We start from the raw sequence: 23,849 nt of genomic DNA on the forward strand, positions 1-23,849 counted from the left end.
CAAATTGAGCAGCTGCCTGAGGGAGACAGAAAATATATCTCATTGTAAAACTATGTCTCCAAAATGAAGATTCATGCTTCCTGAGTCTTGAAATATTCAACCAAATAAATGAAACACCATGAGGCTGCCAGTGTGAGGGCAGGGGGCCAGATAACCCCACATTAGGCTGCCAAAATGACGGCTACAGAACCTGGGCATCTACTTGACACACAGCCCTGAGGACCGGGGTTCACTCCATAGTACCCAGTGGGCAGGGCGGAAGCTGGGTACGTCACAGGAGAGGTGTGTGGAAATGGAATCTCCAGGGATTTTGTGGACAGCACTTTCAGCAAATCAGTAGGCTAAATGTTTACTTCCATATGCTGTCTCAAAATATAAGATGGAGATTGACTGAGGAAGGCATTGAAGTCAACCCTAATCCACACACACACACACACACACACACACACACACACACGATAGCTATGCTGACACACAAAGGGGAGGTTTCATATGCACATTCTATTATCAATGTTCATATTTGTCATCATCATTAAAATTATCTTTTGTATCATTGGCTGTTTGAGACAGTGGATTACTGTATAACCCCTTCTGGCCTCAAACTGTGATCCTTCTGCCTCAGGATCTCAAGTTTTAGGATAATTGATGTACACCACAATGCCCAGCCTAATATAACTGTCTCTGAATATTTAGGATAATTGTTTGATAGCTATTTGAAGAAAATAGGTCTGGAAATATAAGAAATGTCAGAGTACTATGCAAATTTTATATATTGCGGTTTTCAACCAGGCAAAAACAAACAGCAAAAACAAAGACTGTAAATTCTAATAGTGGAAAATGAACCGAATGTAACAGCATGAACAAATCTTGATTCATTTTCCTCGATATGTTTTAGTATGTGCGAGTGTGTGTGAATGTGTGTGAATGTGTCTGTGTTAAAAGCAAGAGCCCGAGTGAAAAGTCAGAAATTATAATGCTGAAAACAATTCATGATCCAAAATAAGACGTGTTTTCTTCAGCAGTCTGGGTAACATTTTACCTTGTGTTCAAACTATCCATGCATGCAATGAATGCAGCTTAGTCAACCTCAAATTATACCCCACTTCTGATCATCTTGTGGAAGCTCAATCCGTGTCCATGGAAATGGAGCATCATGCTGTAAAGCTAAGTAAATGAAATAATACTTGGCATTTAAATGCAGGAGGCACCTTTAAATTGTCTCTCATTTTTATTTAAATATTTCAGCCTACAAAACAGGCTAAAAATATAACATAGTATTTCAGAGATTCAGTCAGCATGAAAGCTGGACCTGGTCAATCACAGTGTTCACCTTTTATTCTATGATTTATTCATAAATGACTGGTATCTTTCTGAAGTTGTTTTTCCTTGAGCTCCATCTGCCTGTTTCATAAATCACAGCCCACTGATGTAACTTCAGTGTACATGGACTGAAGCTGATCACAGCTGAAGCTTATCATTCCCTATCCTTTAGAAAAGGGGGGACTTATTTATTCATTTGTAAGGTTGTTTTCCCCACCAGCGTCTTCTAAACCATTTCCTCCCATCTCTTTTTCCACCACTCCCAACATTTACTTGCACATTTTCCCTGTTCTTCACTTGGCACTGGCTCCTCACTGTAGGACTATATATCATATATAAACATAAACATAAATCATATATAAACATAAAAAACAATGCTCTTAAACCTGCAAATGTCTTCTAAACACACGTATATAGTAATCCAAGGATCACACCCACCCAGCCCCTCCACCCCCCAAGCACCATCCTTTTTGAAAGAACAGATATGAGCTGCTTTGTGTGCCAGTAAAATGTTCTGGCTTTGATGAAAAGTGTGTGTGTTCAAAACACATACATATATATGTCCATTACAAATTGTACTGATGTAAAAGAAACATAGTTCACATAGTTCATATTTTATAAATAATAGAATTATCTCACTCATCATTAATGTCTGGAGTTTGATAACAATTTACAAATACTAGAAGAATGTTTCATTGTATTTCAGGTTCTCTCTATCTGACATAATTTAATGCTACCCTACCATCTTAACATTTTCTCCATTACGTTTTCATCTAGAAAATAAGCAAAACAAGACCTACGCTTTACAGTATGTGTTTGTCAAGTGTTTTCAGACATTTCTACTGTGGCTAACTTCAAGATTCCAGTGGAGTTAGAGAGCAAAGACTATAGAAAAAGCACACCCAGCACTCAGACAAACAGACACAAACGACACAGAAAATACAGCAAACAAGAGAGCATGAGCTCTTTAATATCCATTTTAATTTAATGTGTTTAATCATTTAATCTTAATCTTAAGAGCACAGTTTACCTTTTGGTTCATGGCTGTGTTTAGCAACCAGTGTGCATGATTTCTCAAAGTGTAACAAGTCTTGCTCCTACAAGCCAACACAGTCCAGACCCCTCACAGCCTGGCGGAAACATCATCTGTACCCACCCTGCTTCATTGTGCCGCTCTCGCTGATGGAGCCCACATGAAGCTGCCATTCTAAAGCCAGGGAAGTATCATATTTATCTTACTTGACTATCTTGAAATATCCCCAGCTCCTTCTATTTAATTTTCTTTTATTCTTACACTCTTTTCTAACTTCACCTATCCTCCCCATCATTCTCCTTAAAAGTTTGTGTTATGTTTAAGTCTTTTTCAGAGTTCATTTTGCAAACCCAGTTACCAGGACTTCAGTGAGCAACTACTCTCCATTAACTTCCAAATTTCTCTCACTCAGCAGGACACGGTGATATGCTGAGCTCCATAATGGATTGCTGGCTGCCTTACAAGTAACCCCCTTCTCCTTACTTTCTTACTAATTAAGTGATTAGTTGTGTCATCATTTAGGTCTATCTCTTCTCCCCCCCCCCATTATGCTGTTTCACGGACAGATGGAACATTCTGATTCTTTTCCCCACATTCTGAGAACACAACACATTATCTGACAGAGTAGAGGTTCTGGGAATAGATGAAGTCACAAATCAATAATCAGTATTCCAAACACAGCAATCACAGAACACAAGTTAATGTCCACCAAGATGTTTTCCTCCCAAAGTCTAATAACATGGAAAGACACCAGGATCCAAACCTTACCAATGTGAGAGAATGCCAGGCTCCTCTCCCTATCCCAGACATAACCAGTCACTCATTATTACCCACCTCCTTACTTCCTGAGTATCCTTCTGATCTATTCCTCTGCTCTCACTCTGTTGCTTAGGCTCTCATTTGGCTGGACCAAGAGTCAAATAGGACGTGATAGCCTCTGGAACCCCTTAACTCCTGTCTCTCCTCACTCCAAATCAACTGCTACCAAAACAAAGTTAACAAGGACTATGCAAAACTCTGTTTAATCATCTATTAAGGCTGCTCCATCAACTATATAAACTCTTAAGTCTTGAGTCGAGAATTCGCAAAGCCTCTGTAGTCAGAACTTGTCTGGCTTCTCAGCCACTGTCCCTCGAGAAGTCCACGTTCCCCATGGTGACCCAGCCTCCTTCACAGGTCTGGGCCTCTGCGCATTCGCTCCACCCTGCCTTCACTATCTTCCACCTCTTACGTGGTTATCACAGTACATCCTATCTCTTGCGCTGCAGACTGCTTTTTCTGCACCCGGAGCAAATCTTCCTCTGTACTTTCACAACACTTTGATCATCCTACCACTGTTCTTATTCCCTGCCAGCATTGCTCCTTTGAACCTATGACTTTCCCACAGGATCATAAACTTCTGCCAAGCAGAGACAATGCATAGGCAGAAGCCAGAGCTCCTTTTATTGCTAGGAAATGACAAACCGTTTGTTCTGCAAAGAAAGCAAGAGTCCAAGTAGCTGCTCTCCCCTTTAAAGGCGCTCACCTTGAAAGTTCCCCACTTACTTTAATGATGATGGCATGACTCCAAATACTTTTCGAAAAAAACTTTCTGAATTATCTAGGGGAATGTTTTTATATTATGGCAAGTAATGACTTAAAATAAAAACTTTCTGAAGAGGTCTGAGGCCTCTTCAGCAAGAGTTCTACCACTAAGCTACATCCTCACCCAATGTTACTACTTTTTAAAGGCTTTCCAGCACTTCAAGGGGCCTGCTTTGGTATATCATCTTAATGCCGATATATAATTATTAGTAAATCGCCTGGACCACTAGAAGTCAGATTTCTTGAAAAGCAGTGTGAGTAGATATTCTCTTAAAGGGGGAAAGAAATTAGGAAATGAATAAATCTACTGCACGCTATTAAACAAGGTAAATGTCTGTTAGTTGCCATCCTTCTCAGAGCGGCTAACATCTCACTGTTGCTCTCCCTGAGGTTCATCTACAATACTAGCGTTTCTCAAATTCTTTTAATAACATAATCCTTTTTTTTCTTATTGACACTGTGGGATTATTGGGGTTATTATGGGCTTATCCCATAACCCTTGGGAAAACTTGTTTTCCTTGGGGCTGAAAGCTTCTCTGGGAACCACGACATACAATCCAGAACTATTCCAGTAGAAAAGCCAAAGATGAGCTATTGCCCTATTCTGACTACTTTCAAGACTGTATGGTTTAGATGTATGACTGTATGGTTTAGACTGTATGGTTTAGACTGTATGGTTTAGTTGTCTCCCAGTCCATGAACTTGGCCTCCCACATCATGACTGAGACATGGCAAATCTTTAAGACATGGAGCTGTGGAGTGATAGTGGCGATGCCCTTGTGCAGGGATTAGAGAGAATGCATTCGTTCTTATCCGTAAGAGCTGACTGCTTGAGAAGGAATGTCAGGTGGCCATCTATGAAGTACTATCCAGAAGGTGGGATTCAGCCTGGAAGCTTGCACCAGGTTCCAACACATGTTGTTTGGACTTTCCAATCACAAGCACAGTAAAACAAATCCCCTTTCCCCTATAAATCACAGTCAAAGCAGTTTTGTTACAGCATTCTACTCACTGAGTGAGACAATGATTTACCTGAGTTATTTGTGTACTGTGTCCTTAAAATAACCTCACATGATAAGCAGAACCGGTATCCTCATGTCAGTAAGCATAGGCTAAGAAGGTTTGCAAGGCCAGTCACAGACCACGTGGCTGACTAGCAATGGACAGATCTGCAACCTCTCCTGAGGACTCCCGTGAGTTCGGACTCTTCAGCTCAACAGAGTGGGTTCTCACCAGAGCTGCCAGGCTCTCCTGGAAGGCATTGTTTCTTCAGAAGTCCTTCACATCCACACAGCTAATTCCCACCTACTACGTTAAGATTCATTTCATCCACTTTCGCTTGGTTGTCTTCACTGCTGACTGGCTAAAAATAACCATCCCTGTGGTAACTTTGTTGCTTACATGAAACTTAGAAATTCACTAGCACTCACATTATACAGAGACCAGATTCATATTGCCCAAAGCTGGACAGGTTAACATCCATTACAGAAGAGGCTGGCTGTCATGTTTCTACTTAGCGGTCTCAATGTGAATTTGAGTAGCTATCTTAATAAGTTTGAAATAATTCTTTAAGTCTTCAAAGTATTTTGGACAATGAGTATGTTGTTATTATTATTATTAAAATTCCTGAAAAAGGCTAACTTCACTTTTAGTCGTTTTCACGACTTCGCTCCCATCCTACAAGGATCACCACCTGTATTTACAGTAGATTCTGTTAATGCCACCCACACCCCATGCCCATTACTGCTTGAACGTATGCCCACAGGCTTCCAACTGCCAACATTTTCATTTCTTTGCCCAAGGGCTTTCTCCAGACCTGCATTTCAGAATAGAAGCTCGGGGGATTTATATCCTCTGGAAGCAGTCTGTGACTAAAAGAGTAACTGGTTTTATGGCAGAAGACTCCAGGTCACTTGCTTCTGAAGGGGACAGCTCCGAAGTGTGGTTTCCATAGCATCCCCAGAACTCAGCTTCTCTTGCTCAGAACCACTGCTGATTGAAGGCAAACTCTTCCTGTCTCCTCTCCTCTGAGCACTCATGTTTGCTTTGCCTGTTGCTCCTAAGTAAATGACCTGTGCTCAAATCTGCCACAAACTCTAATCATTGAAGCCCCAAAGAAATGCCATATGATAGAGAATAAACGTCTCCCTGTAAAAATACCAAAGGTAAAAATGAAAGGAGCCCCTCAGAAGCAAGTATTGCATTTTTCCAAGGCAAAGCATCAATTTTACACTACTGACCAATATGCAGAAAATAAATCCAAAATAAAATTAACGTTAACATAGGAATTTTGATGTCATGATTGTCTGATATAAGAAAGAAACATTGTTGGGAACATTAAGGTATATTTTTTTAAATGTTGGGGAAAGTGCTATTTTAACATCCATTTATGCCTTAAATTTAACCTTTCTTAGGTCCTGAGATGGATGATCTCCAACAGGGCAAATGCAAAGTCTGTCTAAGCCAGCTGCATTGGGTATTGTTTCAAAATTGACCAAGTACTTTCACAGAGAATTACTGAAAAAAAAAATTGTCATATTAAAAGGAAGGGGATGAAGAGAAAAAGCTATCATGAGGAATTCTCAAACCAGATGGAGATAGGAAAATAGTTACTATTCACCATGATATCCTAGTTAGGGTTACCATGGCTGTGATGAAACACCATGACAAAAGAATCTTGGAAGAAAAAAAAGGGGGTTTATTTGGCTTACACTTCCATCAGTTACAGTCCATCACTGTGGGAAGTCGGGGCAGGAACTCAAGCAGGGCAGAACCCTGGAGGCAGAAGCAGACACAGAGGCCATTGAAGGGGTGCTTGTTCAGTCTGCTTTCTTAATAGAGCCCAAGATCACTACCTCATGAATGACTAGAGCCCACAGTGGGCCGGGCCCTCCAAAATCAATAACTAATTAAGAAAATGCCCTACAGTGGGATCTTGTGGAGGCATTTCCTTAACTGAAGTTCTCTCCTTTCTAATGACTCTAGCTTTTGTCAAGTCGACATCAAACCAGCACCAGTGGCAAGGGATCCCTCCTGACCAGGATGGGGGAGGGAGGGGAAGGACTGGTATGAAGTCCCCTACAGAATCACCTGGTTGCCTGCACTGAACCAGCCATATTTTAATGAAAACTTTAAAACTCTAAGACACAGTATACACATAGACTCAAGGGAGCTGCTTTCTATGTTTTCTAACTGCAAGTTTGGGTTAACACCCTTTAGCTAATCTCTTCATCTATATATTATTTCCAATTGGTTTGGTTTGATTTTGTCCTAATACCTAGTTTCTTTATCAGATATGATTCATATGTTTAGAAACTTACCTTTTAATCTGTATAACTCAGTAGTTAATAACAATCACAGAGTGAATGTAACACTAAGCTCTATCTAATTTCACAGCCTCGTTATGCCCCGCCCCCAAAGAAATCCCATATCCACACAGTCACAGTCTGCTTACCCACATGGCCCCTTGACAACACATGGAATGATACAAAATGTGGTCTTAAAAGCCTATTTCATGCAGCATAGTGTCCACTGAGCAGGTCCATCCAGTCAGCACTCCACTCCTATTTGTTCTGTACAGAATACAACAGGCACTGGAACAAGAAAGCAAGAATCTAAAGGACGGAGCAGTAACCACTCCACCTTGAACGCTCTAAGACATGTAAGCATGGTGAGGTCAGATCTTCTCCCACTTCACAGAAATGAGGCTTTTATTTGGCATATCCTACTTCTCAATATTATCAGTTGGTTCAACATTTCTTTAAATTTGTGCACCGTCGTCCAAACACGTGGTAGATTGTCATCTCCAGGATATATGGGAAGGAGAAAGATCAGTTTGCCCACGCTACAGAGCTGGATTGGCTCCCGGAAGGAGAGGAGAGGAGAGCAGCAGCAGAGGAAACTGCTGGCCCCTGGGATATTCGGATGGCCATTCTCACAGAACGGAGTATCGCAGACGGAGTGAAACAGCACAGGGAAGTGCTTCATACAGGAGACTAAAAGGAGACCTTGTTATCTAACGACTAAAATAATATGGAACACACACACGCAAATGGGGAAAATAGTTGGTAACTGTAAAAAACTAAAATGCTGGAATAATTTAGCTTTCCCTTTCTTCCCAAACCTTGATTTCCTCCCAAGTCAGCATCAGAATTTATACATATATATATATATATATATATATATATATATACATATACATATACATATATGGCTGTCCTTTTGAAAGTTTACATCTCTATGGTACATAACTACTTGGTGGTTTTGAATTTGATTATAAAAATCAACTATTAACATGTTTTTTTAATGCAAAAAAAAATGATGGCAACAAGACATACAACTTGTGACAGACAGCCACAGTAACAGCTTAGATAAGTCTCCAGTCTATTTTAGCAACTCTACTTAAAGCAAAAGTCATCATCCTGGGCCCAGACCTTTCTACAAAGCCCAGGGTATCAGCGTCCACCAGTCGATGCTCTCCAGAGCATGGACTAAGTGCACATCTGTGCTCCAGTAACAGAGAAAGAAGAGGAGACGGCTCTGCATATCTCAGCCCTCCGAGGCCTACCTGGGAGTCCTACAGATCACATCAGCTTGCCTTCTATGCACGGAACTCTGCCAACATGCTAAGATTCCTAGCCTCAAAGGAAGCTAGCAAGTGTCACCCTTAGCCTACAGGAACTGCTCTTCTCTGACCTAAGAGGTTCTGCATCTGAAGACAGTGACACTGAGAAACAACCTGTGCTCTCCCACCAAAGAAGTATTTCCCTATTTGGGATTATGTGCTTCAAATTATATAAATTATTTAGATATTGGTTCAGTTTTACAGTAGTATATAAATCTAACCTTTATGCTCAAATATTGGAAGAGCAACAGAGCATCGCCACACGCTTTGGCATCGTGCTACTGATATTTATTCCAGTGCAGAAGAAAGTTAAAGTTAATTTTAATTTCTTCTCACAAAATTATTTGCCTTAGCATTCTAAAGCAACTTTGGTCTTCTTGCCATGCTTAACAACTAGTTTTCAAATGACTACATTAAAAACTCAAATTACCGAATTAAAAAATCATTGACATATTCTCACAGCATATGGAACTATACCACCTCAAAAGATTCTTTTACATTCTCACAGTCAATTGTGCCCTTACTGCCAGAAAACTCTCAAAGTACCAAGATGTGCTCACTACGGCAAGACACGCTCCTGAATTCTGTTGCTTTAGTCTCATATTAGTTCACAGTGCTATATTTTATCACTCAAACATGAGCGTGGATTAAAAATAATGTAATTCGCCAGCACAAAGATCATCACTGCTGAATGTATGAGCATTCCAGAGGCCGCTGCATGAACTGTAGAGCCCGTCAGAGAAGAGTCATAAAAGAGGATCCTATTTAAACTACAGTCATGTACAAGCTGTTTTATGCTCATTCACATAAATTCAAAGCTACTTGGCTTCCATCATTTTTTTAAATGAAGGTATTTTTCTACATTACTATCTTTTCTTAATTATATTTTTTTTTATTTACTGTGGGGGTCATGTGTCATGGCGTGCAAGCGGCAGTCAGAAGATGATGTGTGGGAAACAGTGCTCCTACCATATAGATCCTGGGGTCAAATTTGGGTAATTAGGCTTGGAGGCAAGACCTTTACCTGCAGAACCTTCTCATCAGTCCCTATAGTAGCATCTCATCTGCAATTAGAAGTATATAAATTATCATTCACAACAGAGTTAACTTCCTAATCTCTGACTATCTTAGGAATAATACCTTGCTAGTTATTGTTCATGGTACTGAAGTACTCCGCTTACTGTTATAAGAGAAAGGTAACCACCAACACCAAGACAACAAACCCTGTGATATACAGCAGGGACATACCTTCATGATATGTTGATGCAATAGTGGCACAAATATTATGGATGTAACCGACTATTCTCTGATTGTATTAAAGCCCATTCTACAGGATGGAACCCATGCCTGGCACTGCTTTAAAAACTGAGACTAGATAGACCATGGGCCTAAAGGAAAACCAAATGCTACTGTTCTGCTAAAGGAACATAACAATACAAAATGACTTTTAATGACATTCTGCTGCACCCAAAGATCATTGCCTTACTTAGCCATCATCAGACAAGCTTTCTCTTATAGTAGATGGAAACTAAAACAAAGACCCACTCGTGGACAATGTGCAAAGAGCAAGAGTATTTTGGAACACTTAGTCCTAAATGGGATTTCTACATTTAAGCCCTCCCCTCAGATCTCAGGGAACTATGCTGAGGAGGAGACAGAAAGACTGGAAAAGCCACAGGGGATCAACAACAGCAAGGAAACAGTGCTTCAAAACGCTCAAACACAACAGGATTGATGAGCATATAAACTCACAGAGACTGTGGCAGCATATACAGGGCCTGCACAAGCTCAAACAAGATGAAGGCCTCAGTGATGAAAGGGGAACTGGGCATGGGCCTCTATTCTTATTCCAGAAGCTATCTCCAGTTGACAACTGCTTGCAAAGGAGAAAATTAGTGTGAGCCAGTGAAGTCTTACTGGGTGCATTAACCATTCTCAGGGGTTTGATCCACGCCCAGCAGAAGCTGAACAACAAAAATTAACTCAATTGTATTCTTGTAGACATTCTGGCTCATATTTCTTTGTTTTGTCATTTTTTTTGCCTTATTGGTCTTTTGCTTGCATTACATTTATGATTTCCAATTTTGCGGGGTGTGTGTCTGTGTGTGCGTGTGTGTGTGTGTGTATGGCTTTGTTTTTAATTCTGGTTTGTTTGGGGTTTGGGAGGCATTGCCTGTTTGTTTTCTAAAGAGAAGGAGAAAGAAAAGGCATCAAGTTTGGTGAGTGGGAGAACTAGGGAGGAATTGAGAGAGGGGAAACTATAACCAGAATATATTATATGACACAAAGTATTTTTTAGTAAAAAGCAGAATGATTATTTACTGCTTTCTACTTTGTTTGTTTGTTGGTTGGTTGGTAGCATTGTGGTGACCTATGAGATAAGGTTCTTGTGGTATATTCCAGGCTGGCTCATGATCCTACCACCTCAGTCTTCTCAGAAGGTGGGACTGCAACCATCTACCAACATTATCCAGTTATTAAGAATAGATCAGGGCCTGAAGAGATGGCTCAGAGGTTAAGAACACTAAGAACCTTGTTCTTCCAAAGGTCCTGAGTTCAATTCCCAGCAACCACATGGTGGCTCACAAAATTGTAAATAGTAATAATAATAATAAATAGCAAATTAAAAAAAAATAATAGTTTGGAGCCAGGCATGGTTGTGCACGCCTGTAATCCCAGCACTCAGGGAGGCAGAGGCAGGGGGATCTCTGTGAGTTCGAGGCCAGCCTGGTCTACAAAGTGAGTCCAAGACAGACAAGAATACACACAGAAACATTGTCTTAGAAAAATAAAATAGTTTTGGATGACAAGGGCTATGACAAAATCATCAAGCATGGTATATTACAGCTAATTATGAAACCTTCATTTATCTCTATAATAGAAAATATTACTTAAAGAAAATTGAGAAATGGTTAAAATAAGAAATAAAAAGAAAGCCACATTAAACTGAAAAATAAACAAATACATTTGTACCAAACAAGAATTTGTCTGAAAAAAATAAATAATGGAAGATATCCACTTCCATCAAAACTGAGCAAAAGAAACTAGATTTGCCTTCTTGTTTGAGAAAAATTTAAGTTGTGTAGAAATTACACAAAAATTAAATACCAAGAAACAATCCTTTAAAATTAAAAATATGAGATAAACCCTAAGAAAGGGAATCTGAGTAACAAGACCCCTGAATTTGCCATCTTACAGATCCTAATCAAAGAAAGGAAAGTCCAGGCTTAGCCTTCTCCTGGTGTGAGAGGAAAGGTCTAAGAATCATGGGAAACCAGGCAATCAGCAGAAAGTACAGTAGAAGAAAGAAAGCTGGAAAAAAACAACTCTGGAGAATTACTGATGACCCTCACTAGATACTCAGCACAAAGGAGATCAGCACCTGCAGGTGAGGAGACACCCCACTTACCCCAAGCCCCAAAGGCCACACAAAGAACCATGTGAAAGGACCAGCATCCAACAAGGCAGGAAACTGTAACTCTCTCTACCAGACACACCAGAAGAAAAACAAACAAAAAACAACAACAACAAAACCCTCACAATTATGCGGTGTTGGGGACAATGCTTAGAGATGAACCTTAAAAACAAAACCTGAGTTCTTTACGTATTCTGGATATTAGACTTTGTTGGATATAGGGTTGGTGAAGATCCTTTCCCAATCTGTAGGCTGTCTTTTCATTTTATTGACAGTGTCCTTGAACTTACAGGAGCTTTTCAGTTTCAAGAGGTCCCATTTATAATTGGTTGATCTTAGAGCCTGTAATGTTGGTTTTCTGTTCAGAAAGTTGTCTTCTATGCCAAAGAGTTCAAGGCTCTTCCTCACTTTCCCTTCTAATAGATTTAGTGTGTCTGGTATTATGTTGAGGTCTTTGATTCACTTGAACTTGAGTTTTGTGCAGGGTTGAGTATGGATCTATTTGTATTTTTCTATATTTAGACATACCAACAAACAAAAATAACTCAATTTTTAAAAAAAATGGGGTACAGAGATAAACAGAGAACTCACAAGAAAGGAATCTCTAATGTCTGAGAAGCACTTAAAGAAATGTTCAGTGTCCTTAGTCATCAGAGAAATGCAAATCAAAACGACTCTGAGATTCCATCTTACACCCATCAAAATGGCTAAGATCAAAAACTCAAGTGACAGCACATGCTGGTGAGAATGTGGAGAAAGGGGAACACTCCTCCATTGCTGGTGGGAGTGCAAACTTGTACTACCACTTTACAAATCAAATTGGCGCTTTCTCACAAAATTGGGAATAGCTCTACCTCAAGACCAAGCTTTACCATTCCTGGATATATAAACACAAGATGCTCCACCATACAACAAGGGCACTTGCTTGTTCATAGAAGCTTTATTTGTAATAGCCAGAATCTGAAAACAACTTAGATGTCCCTCAACAGAGGAATGGATACCGAAATTGTGGTACATTTACACAATGGAATACTACTCAGCTATTAAAAATAGGGAAATCATGAAATATGCAGGCAAATGGATGGAACTAGAAAAGATCATCCTGAGCAAGGTGACCCAGAAGCAGAAAGAAATGCATGGTATGTACTCACTCATAAGCAGATTTTAGTTGTATAGTACATGATAAACATACTACAATGCACAGACCCAAAGAATATATATAACAAGGAGGATCCAAAGGAGGATGCTTTGCTTAAATTTCACTCACAAGGGGAGAAAGAATAGACAGAGGTAACAGTTGAAGAGAAGGAACAAATTGTGGGATCTAAAAAAGATCATCCTGGTTGAGATATCCCAGGAGCAGAAAGACACACACGGTACATAGTCACTTATAAGTGGGTAATAGACCTAAAAGACAGGATAAATATATTAAAATCTGTACACCTAAAGAAGATAAACAAGAAAGAGGAGCTGGGGTAAGATGATCAATCCCCACTTAAAAAGTCAAATGGGATGGACATTGGAAGTAGGAGAAAGACTCTACCTAGCAGTGTATCAAAGCAGATGCTGAGACTCATAACCAAACCTTTGGCAGTGGAATCATATGAAAAAGGGGGAGTTAGTATGACCTGGAGAGGACAGGAGCTCCACAAGGACAAAATATATCAGGGCACAGGGGTCTTTTATGAGACTGTTTCTCCAACCAAGGACCATGTATGGATATAACCTAGAACCCCTTCTCGGATGTAGCCCATGGTAGCTCAGTATCCAAGTGGGTTCCCTAGTAAGGGGAACAGGGACTATTTCTGACACGGACTCAATGGCTGGCTCTTTGACCTTCCCTCCCTCCCAAGGGAGGAGCAGCCTTGCTAGGCCACAGAGGAAGACATTGCATCCAATCCTGAAGATACCTGATAAGCTAGGGTCAGATGGACAGGGAGGAAAACGTCCCCTAGCAGTGGACTTGGAAAGGGGCAGGGCAGAGATGAGGGAGGGAGGGTGGGATTGGGAGGGAATGAGAGAGAAGGCTATGGCTGGGATACAAAGGAAATAACCTGTGATTAATATAAAAAAATAAAAATTATTTTAAAAAGAAGAATAAATAAATAAATAAACAAACAACCAAAACTCTCAAACTTTTTTGTAATCATTCATTGCATCCCCCCAAAAAAAGAAGTGCTGAAGAAAATCCAGAAAGCTGGGGCTTGTAGTTCTGTGCACAGTACTCCCCTCAGATGCTTGAGCCCTGGGATCAATCCCCTCCACTTCAGGAGGAAGAGGAAGAAACAGCAGATACACAAAGAAGGAGGAAACAACTCACAACATGCAGAAAGGCCAATCAAAGTCGATCAAGAATTGAAAAAGACATTAGAACTTGTAATCGTGGTCACTACTAAAGTCATTATAAATCCATTAACTGTGTTCATACGGTTAAATAGAGTTGTGAAGAATTTTAAAGTGTCCAAATAAAACTTTAACAGATGAAAATTTAAAATGTTGAAGAAAAGCAAAGTACATGTGATCACTGGTAGCAAAATTGAAGGCACAACTATAGAAACTATACCAAATAAAGTGGAAGAAATGGGAAGAAAAATAAACACAGCCTCGAGCCTGATACAAATGCAATCCATGATGGAGATTTAGCAAATAAACCCTCTCCAATTGAAAGAAGAATGGCATACTTTTTTGTTCCAAATTTAACAGCAGTTTTAAACCCAGACACCTAAGAAGTACAATCAAACAACATAAAGAAAAATGAAGAGCAGCCATGACACAGCAAGTAAGTTACTCACAGCCAGTCATAGAGAAAAAAAAAACAAAACTATAGGAAACTTAAATATAATCATTTAATAAATATGTATTACACTTAGTGTATGTACATACATACATATGCTATATAACTATACATGTAGACACACACGTGAACAAACTTAACTTCGAATAAAATACTATGCAAATGAGAAAAGAGTGGAGTAGCATTTTTAAAAGGTTATTAGAAAATCTATATCAAACAAATATTTCACAAGAAGGAGCAAAATGAAGATTTTTCCAGATAAACAAATCCTGAAACTCTTCATTACCAGCAGATCTGTACACAAAACATGTTTAAAAATAAGCCTTTAAGGCATAGCAAGATGACAGGTTGAGGGAGGCAAGATGCACTGCAAATGCTGAGTTTGGGTTTGGTTTTTTGAGACAGGGTTTCCCTGTGTGGCCTTGGTTGTCCTGGACTCACTTTGTAGACCCGGCTGGCCTTGAACTCACAAAGATCTGCTTGCCTCTGCCTCCCTGAGCGCTGGAATCACAGGCGTGTGCCACCACGCCTATGTGTGCAATCCTTCTTACTGGTAGAAGATATTTTTACCATGGGGATGACTTTAAAATGGTATTTACTCTTTAAAATAAGAAGGTGTATTTTAAATAGTTACAGTTGAAACAATAGGAAGCAGAATAAATTGTGTGTATGCCTGGAGCACATGTGTGCAGTGTATGCCCTAGAGGTCAGAGGTTGGCACTGGGTTTCTTTCTTGATGGCTCTTCACCGGATAATGAGCAAGTCTCTCGTTTGAACCCAGGGCTCAGCTATTTGGTTGGTCTAGCTAAGCTGCCTCGCCAGTGCTGAGCCACGGGTGCCACCACGTCAGCAAGGCATTTACATGGTGTCGGGGATCTGCCCTGGGCTCCTCATCCTTGTGGAACAAGTGTTTCACCCGCTGAGGCCATCTCCCTGGCTCCTAGCTATAGAGCAAGCTCTTCTGTCTTCCAATTACTACTTCAGAATCACAAATTCGCGTCAGAGTAGTTCAGATCTACCAACCTCTGAAAATTAAGACTCTTGCCATTATTCCAAAATGCCATCATGGTTGACATTATTCTTTTGAGAATATAACAGAAGCCAGCTTATTACATTTGTTTCCATGGACAAAAGTAGTAACTTCAAAGGACTATTATGGTTAGCAAGCAAGTCAGGACAGAATTTCAGGATGTGGCTTTTGCTGAACTTTGTAAATAGCAAACACTACTGTTCTGTATAATACTAAGCTCAAATATTTATATTCATGTGGGTAAATGTTAAAAAATTAGGTCAGACAGGTAGATAAGAGATCTTAAAGTATATTTATAGCAAACTTCTTATTTCCCAACCACTGCAAATAAGCATGGGAGCAAATCCACAGCATCATGACTTTCTAAGGGAATTGCTTATGGGGAGGGGGGGTTACGGGGAAGGTAACAAAGCAGGACTAGATTTTCCAACTTCAAGTCTGGTGAAGGCAACAATCTTGTCAAAACCTGACTGTGGATACAGGAGTCTAAATTCTATAGGTTGCTAGTGAGGTTTTCTCTGGTCAAGTGAAATCTATTCCAGAGCACATCTGCAAGTTCTCTCGGGGAGTAGTACTGCTGAAATGAAAAAGGAAATAGAGTGGGATTGCATCTTTTGGGGAAAGGTGGCTTTCAAGATGAAAGCCCAGTACACACAAAACTGACTCGGGAGAGGGGGTGACTCATCCAGGAAGCACAGCGTAGAGCCTTTGTGCACATCATCATGAAGAGAAATGCTAAGGCACTCTAAGACTGGAGGGTGACAAAGCTGGGCTGAACAAAAGATAAGCCTCTGTGCGGAAATCTGTACATTCGCATTTCCCCATGTATTAAAATGCCAACAGGAAATCAAAAATAATAGAAAGTTCTAATATGTTACTATATGTCAGCAGAGTTGGCTTCAATTAATTTGCATAGTTAGCCTCTGTAATTGATTCAGTGTGTGGGGCGGGAGGAATTAGACTAAATATCTGCATTTTCAACACCAAGGCCAACACCTGTATGAAGGATGGTAATCTAAGTCTTGCTCTCACAGAACCAAGAGTTGTGTGAAAGACTCTGGTCATTTAAAAAAGGAAACCCCTGCCCTTCTCAACAAGCCATCCTATGGCATTGATTCCATGCATTTGAAGAACATCTGCAAAGCTTATGATGGTGGATTATTTATGTAGAACTGAATTCTGATATGTATAAATTCAGTTAATGCTCCCTATTTCCCCCTGTAACAGAGAAAGGTCAAAAAGCAAGAAGGACAAAGAAATCGATAGTGGAGGAGAACTATCCAAAGACGGCCTTTTTAAATAACCAATTTTAAATGTGTTCAGAATACCAGCAAACACAGTTCATAATCTCAGATATGGACTAGAACAGCATGAACAAAGATCTTTGAGGTGAAAATGATGGAGGTGGTGGTATTGATGAAAGTCATGTAGATATTCCGAGTTTAAATGGCTTATTGGGAAAGGAGAAGATTAAAATACAGAGACTAGTAAATGCAAGGGAACTCAGCTCTCAGAGACAGGGAGTCTCAGAGAGAGGGGAGAGGAGAAAGAGGAAGAGGAGGAGGGGGAGAACTAGAGGGAAAAGGAGAAAGAGAAGGAGAAGGAGAGACAGAGAGAGACGTAAAACCTATTTTTGGTGAAATGGTGAGTAAGGCCAGGCCTCCAGATTAAGGACACGATGAAAAACCAAATCTGACAGGGGACTGATTGAAGAGGTGACACACGACATTGCTGGCCATTTGGGAAAAGAATGAAAGCAACATGCTGACATATGCTGCAGTTTTTGAAGTAATGTAACTCACTTCATCCATCCAATGATGACAAAATCAAATAACGACAGCCTACCACTGCCAAAAACAAGTCATAGTATTGAACAAATTAACAAATGATTCTGAGGCAAAGCATTATCATTGGGCAGGCACTGTCCACCAGCCACATGAGACTAATAATAAAAATTAAACAAGGCGCACTCAAGTCTTGGCCCCCGCGACTGCACTGCTGCTTCTCAGACAATTGTGGCCACTAGCTATGGTACTGGGAAACATGCATATAGATCTTCATAGGTAGAAAGTCCCACAGGAGAGCATTGGTGCCTCTTATGAGAATCAGTGCAGGAGAGAAGAGATCTAAATAGCACGCCCAAAGCCAGTGAGAACATTCACTAAGCACTTCTCACCTGTGAGTCAGTGTATTAACCACTAATATTATTCTGAGCCCCTCCCTAGAGACGCTGTAGGTGTCACGTGTGTCAGGAGGTGGTAGAGAGGAAAGAGGCTGTGTCTACACTAGTGTTCTGACCTATGAACGTCTGAGCCATTGGTAACTTAATAGTCCCTGAAAACAGTTAGCCTGAGATGACCAACAATTCAGAACCAGACAGGCTCCCAAGAAAGGGAGCAAACTGGAGGCTAGAGGAACCCCACATGGGACCACAGGACCCAGCAGGAGTGAGCATGAGATAGATGACCCTCACATGGGGCCATATGGGCTGGGCAAGGAGCAAACCCAAGACAGTCACCAGACCAGTGCCATGGGGCCCTGACAAGGAGCTAGCCTGAGATAGCCACCAGTCTGGCACTACACAGGCCTGGTGGGAGGCAGACCATGTCTGAGACAAGCTCTGCCTGGTGCCATGATGCACAAGAATGACATAGTGCTCCTGAGACCACGCTTGAAACTACACCAGACACTCAGAGACTCCAAGTGCCACTAAGAAATGCAAGCAAGTGGTGGAGATATGGAAGAGAAAGAGAAACAGAAGGATGTGGGCACAATGAAGAGAGGTCGAACTGGAGACTTCAGGGTAGTGAGGAACAGCATGATGCGAGTAGTCGGTGATGCCACCTGAGACCATGGTGGGGTCCTAGTCTGTTCTGCCACCAGGTGCCATATCTGGGTCCATGGCCCTGAAGCAACAGGAGGTCTGTTGCCACCAAATGCTAGGTGGAACCCCCTGGTCTGGGCTGCCTTCTGGGGACATGTTGATATCTTGAGAGCTGTGCAGAATTAGCCCCACCAAAGGAGAGGAGCGTAGAAGAACTGGCTCTACTACTCATCTCCTGTGCCATGGCATGGAAGAGGGAGGACTACCCCTCCTCTACCTCCTTTTCCTCCTCCTCCTTCTCTTCCTCTTCTTCTTCCTTCTCCTTTTCCCTCATTACTCACCCCCCTGTGGCAAGTGAGAGACCTGGCCCTGGGGTTTCAAGAGCAGAAGAGCTGGCCCTGCCCCTCACTAGCTGCAGCACTCGGGAGAACAGGCCCTGCACCTTGCCTGGGTAAGCCCGCCTGAGGGCTTGAACACAAGAGGGACAGACCTGCCTCTTGTCTGCTAGGCAGTGGCAAGGAATAGGAAGAGAAAGATGCCCTCTTCCCCTTTGTCATCCCTCACCATCTATGGCAGGTGAGAGAGCTGGCCCAGGCCCCCAAAGGCTACAACACTAAGATGAGCAGGCCCTGCCCCTTACCTGGGCAACAGGGTAGAACTAGGCCTGGTTTCAGGCGAGCTGGAGGGCTGACCAGCTCAGATAACCCTCAGGCCGAGATGCAGGGCTTTGAATTGGCCTACCCCAATATCTACCCCATCAACAAACTGCTGGAGTACATAAAGGCGCAGGTCCTGCAGAACCAAAACTACAGGATCTCCATTACACAGGGCAACAACAGGATATCCAAGAGGAATCCCAGGGAGGGCCCAACATTGACAGAGTAGAAGAAGCCAGAAGCCTTGTACCAGACCAAGCCATGGTAATGAGCATTTGCAAGCAAAGAAGTATAAACAAAAGGGTGTACTGTGGGTCACACTCTGACACACTACAGCTTCCAAATTAGATTTTTTTTCTCTGTTGTGAGGAGGTGGCAAGGGTGGAAGATGGGTATGAGGAGATGGGGAGACGGGTGGGATTGGGGTGCCTGATGTGAAATCCACAAAGAACCAATAAAAAGCTGAAGAAGAAGAAGATGAGGATGAGGATGAGGATGAGGATTAAGCCAGGCAGTGGTGCACACACTTTTAATCCCAGCACTCTCAGGAGGCAGAGGCAGGCAGATCTATAAGGCCCACCCGGTCTACAAAGTGAGTTCCAGGACATCCAGAGCTACACAGAGAAAGCCTGTCTCAAAAAACAAACAAGAGAAAAACCCTTCCCTCATAGACTCACAGAGCAATAAGAAATAATAACATATAAACAGTGTGTTGATCAAACAACATTTTTTAGGGATCAGCTCTAAGAAATACATTCCGTGCTGTGAAAGGCAATAAATTTGGGCACACTCTCTGGCCTAAAGAGTTTCAATGAAGCTGATGCCCCCAAAAGGAAAGAGTATGATGTGAAATGTGTTAATTGGTAAATTAAGCACAAATCCATGAGTTAAAATATAGAATTCTTTCTTCATTATAGAATTCTGTCTTCACTGATTTCTGAATAAACACTTAGAAAATAGTGCTATAGAGCAGGCATTCCACCGTTTCTTTTAGTGTTTTCAGTTATACCAGATAAAGGACAAATGATGAGCAAATCAAATCCTGCCATCTGGGGTGGCTCACACCTGCAATCTAAGCACAGAGGAGAACGGCTACAAGTTCAAGGCCATCATGGGCTACTTAGTGAGTACCAGGCAACCCAGCGCAGGGCACCGTACCAAACAACACAATGCCTGAGCAGAGGAAAGGTGAGGATGAATTCCTCTGCAGAGAGCATGTGTGAATGCCAGCATCCCACACACGGGTCAGTCATCACATGTCCACACAGTCCGATCTCCAGCTGTTCTGCAACCCAGCCATCCCTGAATATGGTTTGCTCATTAACACAGAAGCCAGTATCTCCTCAGTGATAATCACATTTTTCAAAAGAAAAACAAAACAATTACAGCATTTTCAGTGGATTTTGCATTACAGCTAATATTTTAGGATTGTTTATTGATGGATTTCTGGTTTCAGATATGTATCAAGTCTGATTACTCTGAACCAGCAAACAGGTTCTTGAAGTTAATATTGTTCATTCATTTTAAAACTACTATTCAAGGGATATTTTCTGCATTTACACTGATATGAAATACAGATTGGATTAAAGACAAGCTGAAACTCCATCCTGTACCCCCAAACCCAACACTGGCAAGGTTATTTCAACATGCATTTACGGTCACATAACTCGATGCAGTTTCTTTTCATTTCATCAGTTCTGTTACTCACATTCAATATTTGTTCACTGGGTTTGGGTTTTAATAATTCGTAAAATCTATAAGCAAAAGCATTTACATTTTATGTCACCACATACTTAACAAAATGCTTAATAAAAATAACAAGTTCACACTGTGCAAATAAGTCTAGGTAAAATCAGCTCACTTTTCCTGTGGCTTTTGGTTTGGCGACCAAGTCTAACCTTCCCTGTCCTTTCCATCAAGCCATGGACAGGGAGCAGTCATAGTCCTGGAGTGAGGCATGAAAAGGTACAGGGGCTATAAGCGCGTCTGTAAATTGCCCAGGACATTAACTATATCACTACATTTAAAAAAGATGAAAATGCTGTGTTCTCCCCCCACCATCCCCAAAAAGGTAGAGTTTCTTTAGGCAGTAGCTTCTATCGTGGGCTTTAAAAATTAATACTACAGTTCGACTTCTAAGCCTTCAAGAACTCAGCTATTATCATAATATTATAACCCATTACCATATTGTGAGGAATCACTGGATAGAAGATTGAGATGAGGCAAACATACACTGATCAGAGAATTTGTCACAAAATAAAAGATGGGACACACATGGAGCCCCTAGAAAAGCCAAACAGGGAGCTCAGCTTCCTAAGGGTCCAGTGTCCCAACACAGCCACAGGGGACTCAAAGTCTGATTCGGCTACAAAACAAGGACTTGATATCTCTGACCAGAATATGCGCTGTGAATGGAAGCAGGAAAAATAAAGCCATTAAGTTCTGTAATTGCAAGGGGCAGAAACTCAGCTCACAAGAGTGCGCTGCTTGCATGACATAATCCTGGGGAAACCAGTGGCGGACCTGGCCTCGGAAATGCCCAGCTCCGAAACAAAACAGCTGGATTCTTTACCTGTGGGCTAATTCCCTCAGCCTGGCTGCTCCAGCTGGCTAAAATTCAAGCCACTTGCTAACAGCAACAGTGGCTTAGCACGCAAAGGTACTAAGAACAAACTAGGTCTAGTCTGCGAACAAAACACTGTCACGCAGGGAACTGAGGCTTTTTAGAGTCATACTGCTAAATAAAAAAAAGGCTAAAATAACATACATAAAGAAACAAGTTTAGTTCAAGGTGTTCTGAGTCCTACTTGGGATTAGGATAGCGCTGTCCTCTCGAGTCGAGCTGAGGGCAGCTCACAGTTCCTCTTTGCAGACTGTAGTGCTTGAGAGGGGCACACACCTGGACCTAGGTGAGACAATCACCATGTCCCACCTCCCTGTCCTCCACAGAATGGTGTGTTGGTATTCGCCTGACCTTACACAGTCCAACCTGAGAATTTTCTTGGGATATTCAGTTTTAAGTGTTTGAAGTTTGACAAAAATATCCAGGGAAATCTTAACGGCCTCTCGTGAGCATTGGGGTGTGCAGTGCAACTCTGTAAAATTAACTGACATTAGATGCAATTTCCAGGGTCCCACACCAAGTGTGTCTTCCACAGGAAGGCTGGAGGGAGATCTGGCCAGCGATTCTGATCAATGGACCAAGAGCCATTTAAAGAAGAGATTTAAGTACATAAAATAGAAGAAAGCGGCAGAATATCTATGAATAGAATTCGGAGGCACCACAGAGTAGAAAGGAGGACTGAGTAATAGAACAACAAAGGAAGGGTGCCTCAATAGACTTTTCAAGTAGATCAAAACAGTGGCATCTGAAAAAGCTATAGAAAGAACCCTATGGCCATAGAGGCGGTGAGAATTCATAATGTCCCTGATTTAACTTAATAGTAGAAATCTACATACAGAAGGGGAAACGGACTCGGAGCTTTTGATTTTAACCAAAATGGAAAGTTCAAATAAAAATGAACAGCCTCCACCTATTCTTACTTTTAGATCTGAGAGAGACCTATAATCTGTGCTTCCTGCTGGGAAAATAAAAGAAAGCATGATGCAGCGCCTGCGCTCCCTCGTATCTTTAGCCAGAATCTTCCAGCGTGCAGTTCTCTCAAGGTGAATGATGGACCCCAAGAGCAGTTAGAGCACAGACACACTTCAATGTGGGCATGAAGAGCTTCCCCGGGGGACTTCGCTCACTGCTGGGAGTACAGAATGTGCGCTCAGACTACGGGCTCTGAAATCAGACCTGCATTCAATTTCGGATGCCACCCGCAGTTGGATGACCCTGGGTAAGGTAGTTAACCTTTCAAACTCTCCCTTGACCCCGGTGTGGGAAAGAAAGAAGAAGAAAGGAAATGTGGACCAGGCAGCCAAAGCTGAGGTCTGGATTTGATGAAATTGTCCTAGAAAAGTGTTTTGAGCACAGGCTGTGTTCTATAGGCCTGAAGCTCCTACATAGCCTCCCATCGTCATTAGGTAACAGGCAGTATGGTGATTCCAAGTGGTCTTGGCTCTGTTTTCTCTAGAAAGAATTTAAAAGTCCATGCTATGGGGCTCCAAATCACAGTGCTCGAGCCTTGAAAGCATTGGTGAGATTTACTCCCTTAAAAGCGTTCTGCATGTGAAATAACATTCAATGTGAATTAAGTCAGGCCCTAGGCTAACACCCGATACTGACTGATCAGTAAGAAGACTTCAGTTCGGTTCTCGCCACCATTACTCCGCTGTGGGCCTTCACCACCATCGCTATCCTAAACCCCAGAAGAGCTCTCTTTCGAGGGTCTAGCACGGCTCCAGTCAGGTGTCCCAAGCTGGGCAAAAATTTAAACGATCTGTGAAACAAGTTTCTGTTCTCCGATTTTTTCTTTCTTTCTCTTTCCTTAAGCAGTGAACATATGTCATTCTTTCTGGCCATAAGAACTGAACCTCATTCTTATTTATACACAGAGAATCCTCTCCTATGTGAGAAGGCATAACCTCCCTGACAAAAGCTGGGGTATGGGCATTGACAGCAAA

General features: G+C 41.6%; 1 protein-coding gene and 1 pseudogene across 4 annotated transcripts in view; one reads left to right on the forward strand and one right to left on the reverse strand.

Moving 5' to 3' along the window:
* Positions 1-23,849, reverse strand: part of Hdac9 (histone deacetylase 9) — an 855,384-nt gene that overhangs the window by 826,291 nt on the left and 5,244 nt on the right. The window lies entirely within an intron of this gene.
* On the forward strand, positions 18,015-18,132 carry LOC132651952 (small nucleolar RNA SNORA17; annotated as a pseudogene).

This window comes from Meriones unguiculatus, chromosome 1 (assembly GCF_030254825.1).
Source record: "Meriones unguiculatus strain TT.TT164.6M chromosome 1, Bangor_MerUng_6.1, whole genome shotgun sequence".
Taxonomy (NCBI): Eukaryota; Metazoa; Chordata; class Mammalia; order Rodentia; family Muridae; genus Meriones; species Meriones unguiculatus.